Raw genomic sequence first — 10,104 nt, forward strand, 5'->3', positions numbered from 1 at the left:
TTCTGGAAAATATGTTATTGGTGACAGGCATTCTCCAGAACATATTTTTTAAAAAAGAGAAAGAGAAACTCTTCAGGTCTTTTAAGAACAGAGACCCTTGGAAGACAACCCCCTCTTTCTCCACCCTTCCCTGCAAAAAAGTCATTCATTAAGGACACACGTGCAAACTTTTAGCAATAAGAAGAGGAAACTAATTTTTGTAATTATTATAAAAACTCAGCTATGAGTAATTACCTGCTCCTAGTCAGAGAATGTTGGAGTGTTAAAACTCTTGCATACAGAAAAAGATCAGCAATTTAAGTAGAACCAGATAAGAGGGTAAAGGGAAGACAATACAGAAGGAGCAGATAAGGAACATGGCTAAGGCAGGTGAGGTTGCCAGCATACATGCTCCTGCACCCACAGCAGGCAATGCTGTTTGAATAGGGCATTTCTTTCCTGCTAATCTCAAGCATGATTCAACAATCCTCCTTGGCTATATACTCGAAATTGCCATTTTTAATCTACCTACAAGTGTTGGCCCATGAGAAGCAACTACTTTACTTTCATGGGGTTAAAGGCTTTTGTGAGTGTATTAGTTAGAGAATTAAAAATGAGAGTTAATAGTAAATTTATATTGCATGTGTAGTTTGTTTGTGTGCCCCTTTGAAGCAAACTCTATTATTCTTATTCCATTGAACACACTCAGTAACTCAATCTCTGTTCTTATAAAGTCTTGCATTATATAGCCTCTTCAGGGATTGCTATAGATGGAGGGAGCCCTGTTGACGACTGGGTAAAGATTTTGGTTTCTACACTCTGTACAGTATACTGCCTTAATAAGGTTTATTTCTGATGTATGACATTATGCATGAACTCTCTAGCATTTGTTTGCTTTCTTTGTTTCAGAATGACTTATTTCCAGTCCTCCTATGCTGTGACTATGTTTTAATTCTTCTCCTAAATTCTCCTTTCTTGACTGATTTTAGCATGCATGTATCTAAAGCACAACCATCAGCCTCAGCATCTTACGAAGATTACTCTATGATAGGTGTGGGGAGCTTACGATGTGGGCCTCAGGCAGCATGTGATTTGAGTTGGTCATGGGCATTCATCTGGAGCAGAATTGAGCTCTGGAAAAGTGACTGTGACCAGTAGAAGAGGATGCATGTAGCCTGATCACTTAAGGCACTGATTCTCAACCACAGAGATCCCTTAAAAAACAAATTCTGCTCCAACCCACATCCTGATTTTATGGGTCTTGAATAAGTCAGAGACCAAGGCATGTATTAAAAGCTTCCTAGGCATTTAATATGCATCCAAGGTAGGAAAAAAACACATTGTTTTGTAGGGTAAAGTTTTGTTTAAGGGAAAGAGGCATAACAGGTAGCTGAGTGCATTTATCAGGTGTTGTTTTTAAGAGTAGGCTTAGTGGTGGCCCAGAGGACCAGACTAGTCAGCTTTGTCACACAGCCAACAAATGCTCCAGGGTCACTTTGCTTCAAAAGCCCTTCATCAGATTAGCTCTGTTTCTCTACAATGGACAGATAGCTCCCCAGGGCCACTCCAACTTCTTATCATGGCAGAGTCATATTTTCTAGTAAAGGCCATCCTTAAGCTATCTTTTGGTATGGTATTTCCAAGTGTATTACTCTTTTCCCTATCCCTCCCACCAGCTTTTTCATCTTTGGAAACAGAGCCACCTTAATTGTGAGGTATGTGATATTGCTATATTCCTTTAGATCTCTTTCATAAACTTAGATGAAACCACAGAACAAAACATCATTTTTTATGGCAGGTGTATTCATTGAAAAGAGGGAAGGAATATGTTTAAGCATTTGGATCTACTTTCCCAACACAAATAACAATTTGGATATAGCAGAAAGAACTGTGAAAAAAAAAATTAATAAGCATGAACATGGTTGTTGAATTGTCAATTGTTCAATGAAATATTTGTGTTCATATTGAAAACTACCCACACATTTATCTATTCAGATTACTTAGTAAAATTTTATTAAATACTTTCAGTTTTTAACCTTTCAGTTGAGGTATATAAGAAGAATTCAATTTACTCCTGCCTTGGAAAATGATAAACCTTACCAAATGTAATATTTTGTTAAGATTTAAAAATTTAGGTTAAGAATTCAAAATAAATTTAGACAATGTATTCATGCTGCAATCTGTTTTCGCCTCACAGGAAATGTCTGCTACAGAGACAAACTGAAGTTTGTGTATATCGTGCTGATTCAGAAGAGAATGAAGGCATTTGTCAAGAGATAATGTCAGACTAATCAGACATGTTCCAATCGATTAATGCATTTGGAGGATTTCCAAATATTTGCTGATCTAAGGAAGGTGAGGTGAGGCTAATCCATAATTTGTCAATTCCACTGAAAAACTATCAAAAACACATTTATACATAACTAGGTATGCTTCTTTGCATTAGAAAATAGATCAATAATTAGATCTTAAGACAAAGGTCCCCTTGTGATAATGTAAGAATTTAACTTTGATTTGTTGCTATCGTAACTGGATAATTAATTTTAATTTTCAAAGGCCCGAGCTTGTGAGAAAATGATTTAGAATTGATATCTGACCTCCAGCTATTGAATGAATTATAATTTTGATTATTGAAAATATATTTGTGGAGACTACTAACAGTAGAAGAAATAAAGAGACTCCTAATAAGTATATGGGTTTTAAGTTCAATTTTAGAAGTGCTTTTATGCTCTATTACTAAGAGTTAAATTCCATGGTAACTCAGAAAGCAGTATGTTAGTTTAACCATGAAGCACTTGTAATAGGCATTGCACATAATTGTCTATTCACCTTTGAAAAGGTGCAGCCTTTTCAAAAACACAGAGGAATTGGGGTATATGTGGAAAAATATAAATTATTAAGAGATTGATTTTAATTGTTTCTTATAAGTAACATCTTAGGCAGGGATATGTGCCTTTGGGGAAACAAATGGTTTTAATGTGACATTTGTATTTGTTACAGATAACTAAATTTCATGGCAGGAGAATTATGCCTATAAAATATGTATTTCCAAAACATGATCAGTTGAGACTGTTGTTTTATTACATTTCTCCTGATGTCTTTTTGGCTGAGGTTATTAATGTTACTACTATTCTCTCAGACACATGGGTTTGAAATACATTCACCTTTGACTCATCTTTATTTTCTCCTGTTTTTTCTCTCTCCCTTACTGCAAACCATCTACCCAGTATCTATCTAATTCATGGTTCTTTGTATCACATTTATCTTCTCAGAAACCATTAATGCTTCCCCATTGCATACTGAGTTTTAAGTTAAATCTTTTTTTTTTGCTATTAATGACAGCAATATTACTAATAAAATTCACATTTTCAAAAATTGTATTATAAAACCAATTGTTTCAATATGTATGTGTTAAGAGAGGGTAAGGAAAGGAGTAAATAATACCAGACCACAATAACCAAATTATATTTTATTCAAAAATTTCTTTGATGAAATTATTATTCAAACTAGGTATGGCAGTATTATATGAAAGCGACAAATAATAAACAAAACCAATAAAAATAAACCAAAACATCCCTGGGAAGATACTGAAGAGCATGTAAGATCAGACAAGAATCAATAAACTTGGTACTGTCAAAATGAATTCTAGTGTTGTTTACAACTTCCAGCAGGAAATAGAAGAAAGAACACCAGCTGAGCATCCATTTATTGCAAACCAAGCAGGTGTGGGTTCCTACTCTGTTTACTCAATAGCATTTTTCCACTGAGCAAGGTGCTTCTTCCCAGTCACAATAACATTATTTCCAACAGCTGCTGGAGTAGTGACAATCTTTCCCCTTAATTATTCAATCATGTTCTCTCTAATTCATATCACATAAACTCACACAACAGGAGACATGCCTAAACAAATTCTGTAGGAGGCAGGCTAGGTCCCCACGACATAGCCTTAATCTACTTAACCAGTTCACACTCTCCTATTTCCTCAATATATAGTATGGCATAGTGATTAGGAATATTGGCTTGACAGTCGCTCCACCTCAGTTCATAATCCTAACTCTCATACTTGTTAACTGTGTTCTTGAAGGTAAGTTATATGAACACTTTGTACCTTAATGTCTTCATCAATAAAATGGTGATAATTTAATACTGCTACTCCCATAACTTTATTGGAATATTGGACCACAGTCATTAGATCTACCTGTGTATACTATTGGCTGTGCCTGGCACCTAATTCTCAAACATCAAAGAGAGGTATTGTTACCCTCCTGCATCTCGATGGCTATTTCGTAAACATAGCCTCTTTACTTCTGTTATTCCCTCTGATAAACATGCCATTTCATTCTTCTTAGCCTGCTAAAATCTCAACTACTCCTGTGGATCTATTTCCAATATGTATCTTTATAATCCTTTTGATCTGTTCAAATTAATGAAATTTCACTTCCCTTTCTACTTCATCGTGGGCCTCTCTCCTCTGAGACTTGAGTTCAAGAGCATTCAAGTGAATATATATGTGTATATATACACATGTGTATATATATGTGTGTGTGTGTGTGTGTGTGTATATATATATATATATATATATATATATATATATATATATATATATATCTCCCCCTTTTCCAACCTTCCAACCTATAATAACCAGTTATTAATCTATTGGTTTAAAATGCAGCAAAATTCCATATTCTATTTTTGGATTTTCCAGGTATATGATGGGAAACAAATCTGAGAAAAGAAGGATGGTAGATGCTTTCCCATTTTGACCTGTGATCATTTTGGTAAGAACATTTTACTCAATTAAGAGGTGATCAAGTGATTCCAGGCCTGCTGCTAAATAATTCTGAGATGATATTTGGAAATATGTATTTCTCCTTTACCTCCTGAAGCCACAGGTATGTGCCTGAGGTTCTCAACAAATGGCTGATTATCTCTCAGAATATTCAGTTGTCTGGTAGCTGGCACTAATAGCTCGGAATAAGCCATGTTTAACTTCAGGATCCATCTGGACTCTTGGCCACTAGTGGTAGGTAATACTAGTTGCAGAATTCAGTTTCTCTGAGCCTGTGAAAACTGCCTGATTTTATTTCAAATTCATTTTGCATCCTGTGGGATGGATTTGAGATCAGAGCAAAATATTCAACCTTATTTTTGTTAATCTTGCCCCAAATATGATCCAGATTAACCTTTCTTAACACAAATTTGCATTTTTTACAAATATCATTTTTAATGAAATTAAAATCTATGATTATTAACGTTAATATTGTGCAAGTAGCATTTGTAATATAAAGGTTTCAAAAAAGGAATATAATTTTATTTACTGGAGACTTATTTTGCCATTTTCAACTTGGAAGCCCAGGACTCAAACAAAAGTATTGTTTGAAAACTGTTGGGGTTGATTATTACTTATGCTGGAAGTTTCAAAAAAAAATTTTAGAAAAAAAGAAAGCTGTTTTGTTCTAATAATTTGAAATTTTAACAGTTAAATTATTGCTAAATTTGCATAAGATTTGCTCTGTAAGACAGTACTTTTTATAATTGCTAACATGTGGTTGTTTTACTTATTTGTGCATACTAGGTTAATATATACATAGTCATATTAATATATGTTTGTATGTATACATACTTAAATATAAATTTTATTTTTTAAATGCATGATTTAAGATTTTGTCATAAATTGTTATAAATTGTTTTGTGGAGTTTATGCATTTTGTAAATTTGATGGTGGCAGATGGTGTACGTGTGAGTTAATTGAATAGATCTTTCATAGTCTGGCACTTTTTATGCTTTTAGAATTTGGAGAAGTTAGTCTTTACTGATGAATAGAGAGCTATTGTACTTTAGAAACTATTGAGCAAACATAAAATTTTAAGAACAACTTATTTTTATCCTATGGATTTTCCTATTATATTTAAATTTGCTCTTTTAGTTTGTTTTTAGAGCTCCCCTCAAGAAACATACTCTTTGTTTTTAACGCTCAATCCTTTTTTATTCTTTGTAGAAACTAGTGGTCTCCTATTAAGTAAATAGATGTGGGTCTCATTAGAGGGATCCATTCTAAAACAGAAGAGGACAACACTCAGGGAGGGCTGCAATGAGACAGAGAATCCTGAGATTGTTCCTCATGTGCAGATCTTCACCTGGGGCTGCAGAAGACTGTACAGCTATAGACAAAATAAAGATAAGGTACAGATGTCATGGAAAGCCAGAACATAGGAGTGAATCCATCCTACAGTCTGAAGGCAGAAACAAGGCCATAAATGGGGTTGGGGGAGAAACCCTATGGTAAGAATCTGTAGAGATGAAGAAAAAATTGTAGGATTTAAGGTAGGTTAGGAACTGGCAGTTCAGAGCAATGCCAGGGTATTAGAAACTCACTCTAGTGTCATCTAAGTTTCCCAATATAGGATTGAGTGGACCTCATCATATTAGCCACATTCAAGGAATATATGTATGTTATAGAAGTCGATGGTTACATTAAAATATTAAGTTTGAACACAAGTTCTAATTTATTTTTATCATTATTTCTTAATAGCAATTAATTCTTTGGGGCTTCAATTACTGACTGTATTCCAAACGGTTACCAACAGTTCACTTCCTTAATTGCAGAACTTATACCATTTCCAAATAACCAATGTAAATTTTTACCTCGGATATTATTTTGTTACCCGCAAACAACAAATGTGAATTTAGATTTATCATCTTCCTCTGGGACTGAATTTCCCCTGTAATATTGTTTTTTGTTGATTTGTTTGTTTTGTAGTGGCATCCCCAGCCCCTATGTACCTATGTTTGATTTATCTTTTATTTCCTTCTTTTATACTTAAACCTTAAGGTGGGTTGGAAAGTTGATATCAGTGACACAAAGTTTAGTTGATTGGGTACTTTACATTTCTACTTGACTTTGTACATTTCTGATTTATATGAACAACAAGCAACTCAGACTAAGCCTCCTTCATTGCCCTAAGAGGTCTATTATATTTCTAGTGATTTTACCTAGGGGATCTATACATGTACTAACAGTAGAAATTAGAGGTGCAACACTACTGGCCAGAATATAGCAACATCCTAAGTACATTAATAATGTGTAAAGTGCCCAGCATGTAAGGCACAAATAAAAATAGGGAATGTCATTTTATTAAATTATCAGAAGTTATGGGTCACATTCAAACAGAAATATTCTAAGAAATTCAATTCTAAGAAATTCAACTTACTTTTAATGTCAATGTTTCTGAAATTGGTAAACATCATTGACGTCAAAAAGCCTTCTATGCATGAAATAAATTATACTTGTCATTTCTGAGCTTATAGTAACATGGTCAAGAATTAAAGGTATATTCATCTGACTTCTGGTTTATCAGGCTGCTATTTGAGAAGGGTTATTTGCCTTAGTACCATCAGCAGTGGTTGAATTTTATATTTGGATCTGCATTTGTCATTTAAAATGTCCACAAAAAGATAACCCCCTTAAGGAGCATTAGAACTAGAAGTTACTGTGAACCTAGATGATCGCCTGTTTTTTGCCATCTAGCATAATGAAGGTCGTAGTATTGCCAAAGTTTTTGGAATTCACTGTAGATTTTTCAAAACTAGATAAAAACTCTGACCAATTTTTGAGTCCTGGGGGACTATCACTTCAGCCATAAACACAAACAAGTTAACTAGAATTTAATGAAATAGTAAATGGAGAAAAAAACTCTAGAATTATCCGATTTGTTTCTAAATTATACTGTTGCTCCTAAAAATGTTAAGAAATTAGGATCGTGAGCACTGTTAGTCACTATGATGATATGCTTACCCACTGATGGTCAAAATTTATCAGAAGAATTTTTAGACTTGGACTGTGTCATGGCTTAGATGCTGATACTGATGAATAAAGTGACATGCAATTTTATGGATAAATGAATGTTACTGTTAAGTAGTTTTTAAATATGTACATTTTAATATAATGTATTTCCTCAAAATGCTATTCTTAATTTGATGATATGCCTTGAAAATCAATACTGTTTTAGGATGAAGGAAATGTGGTAAATTAATGGTGTCATTAGAAGAATGGAGTTTGCCATAGAACCTCATTTGCTTTACTCTTAGGATATAACTTTTAAATTTATTCTTATTTGAATTTTCTTATCTTCCATACTGAACAGGAAGCTTATTGAATGAACAAACCATGAGTACAATTAGCATATACCTAAATTGATTTGCAATGAAAAGGTGCTTCATAAATTCTTGTTTGCCTGAAGAAATTAGGAGGCAAAGGAGCGTCAAAACAAAGGAGAAAATAAGAATTAAAGTGAGATGCTATATCAGAGGCCACAGAAAGATGCTGGTCTGCCTAATCTGACTTTCTGACACTGAGAGGCAAACCTCCAAAATTTCCACCTATCTATATATATTCATTCACTCACTCACCCAGTGTGTATACATTAGGAAGTCATTGCTTTGTATTAACCCTTGGTTTTGAAAAAGAATGCAAAATTAAATGAAGAATAATCTCTGTTTAAAAGGGAGGGTTTGTTTGACAGGCATATGTATAAACACTGGAAATTATGAGAGTAAAGAGGGTTTCCAATTTTCCACATACAGAAAGAGTACTAAAAAATGCTGGTGTGTTCAGAGTAATGGCAAACTTAATTTAATTTCATGCCTTCAAGCAATATTATTTATTGAGAATTTTAACACAAAGCAATCTTTTGTATATCACGGATACCCAGAAAGAATAAATATTGTGGTACTAATTCCTACACTTTGATTTATTAGTCTTTAGTTTATTTGAATGTCATGTCACAGAGTACAGCTAATAAAAGTATGAACATTTGTCTTTGAGCAAGTTTGATCTGAGGTGAGTAACATTAAACAATAGCCTATTGACAAACAATTAAACACCACTTCTTTTCTTAGGAGTGTTTTGAATTACACTTGTTCTAACTAGTGGCAGCATCTTTTGTGTTTAGAATTCCAATATAATCTTAGATGAGAAGAATCTTTTAATTATATTTTCAATAGAATTGGCCAAGACCCACTGCTCACCATCTTGACTCTTTGTCTTCATTGATTTGGACCAAAACAAAACAAAGATAAATAGCAAAATTCATTATCAATGTTTATTTCAACTGTCTATTGTCATTTCCTCAGGGTATACAACACAGTTTTCCGCAGACAGAATGCTGTGTTTCTTACTTTTAGCTTTAGAGCTATCTATTCAACAATTCTGTGTCATGGAAGAACCTAGCTGAGGCAAAAAAAAAAAAAAAAAGGTAATTTTCTTCTTCCATTTACACGTAAAATGTTTATTTGAAGAATAAGAAATAAGCAAAGAGACAGCAGAAGGAAATTGTGTTTCTTTCAGCAACTAAAAAGAAAGGCAAAACCCAAAATAAATAATATGTAATTATTTTTTATCTGACTATTTTTTGGCATTTGTTTCTGCATTTCTAAATAATGGAACTATAATACATTTTCACTATTGGTCAATTTTAGGTATCATTTACTTACTTCCTATAATAAAAGTTAAATTTTTAGCTATGAAAGGACCCCTTTAATGCTAAAAATATCACAGGAAATATTTGCATTACCTAAGTCAATACATAAGTCAGCCAGGAAGAACATTTACAAGACAAAGTTGATCATGATACTCTCTTGTAAGTGAAGATACTATTATTTTATAACCTAGATGTGATGATCTGAAAGTTGTTAAATAAAGGCTCCATATGAGCTCTTGTACTCTGTAAAATGTCCTCTAAGTTAGCATTAGCTAAACTAACATACTGCCAGGAAACAGTGTTAATGTGTTTAATTACCAAGCTCTTTCCAAGAAAGCCTTGTCACTTGTTCACTGGTCTTATTGCCACTTTCTGTCTTCACTCTACTTCTACCTTTCCATAAACACATCAGTACAGATATTCGCATGTTTTGCACTTCTCCACAGTTTGTACTAGTTTCTAGAAGAAATTTTTTACTGTCAATTAAGGCAATGCTTTATTCACATGTGGCTGCCCCTAGAGAAATGTCTTAAATTAACAAAGAAATAAATCCATTAAAAAAAAGTTTCTCTGTTGCCTGTGCCTTTTGTGAAACCCCAATTCGCATGCTCACTAACTTTTAAAATCATATAAAATTTTAAGAGCA

At 33.5% G+C, this 10,104-nt stretch overlaps 1 long non-coding RNA gene across 1 annotated transcript in view; it reads left to right on the top strand.

The window, feature by feature from the left end:
* Positions 1-9,232, top strand: part of LOC134809607 (uncharacterized) — a 60,916-nt gene extending 51,684 nt beyond the window's left edge. The window contains exons 2-3 of the long non-coding RNA XR_010155812.1: positions 2,177-2,334; positions 4,685-9,232. This is a non-coding gene — a long non-coding RNA (uncharacterized LOC134809607). The remainder of the gene's footprint in view (positions 1-2,176; positions 2,335-4,684) is intronic.
* Positions 9,233-10,104: the final 872 nt, after the last annotated feature.

Source organism: Pan troglodytes, chromosome 2, assembly GCF_028858775.2.
Source record: "Pan troglodytes isolate AG18354 chromosome 2, NHGRI_mPanTro3-v2.0_pri, whole genome shotgun sequence".
In the NCBI taxonomy this organism is placed as follows: Eukaryota; Metazoa; Chordata; class Mammalia; order Primates; family Hominidae; genus Pan; species Pan troglodytes.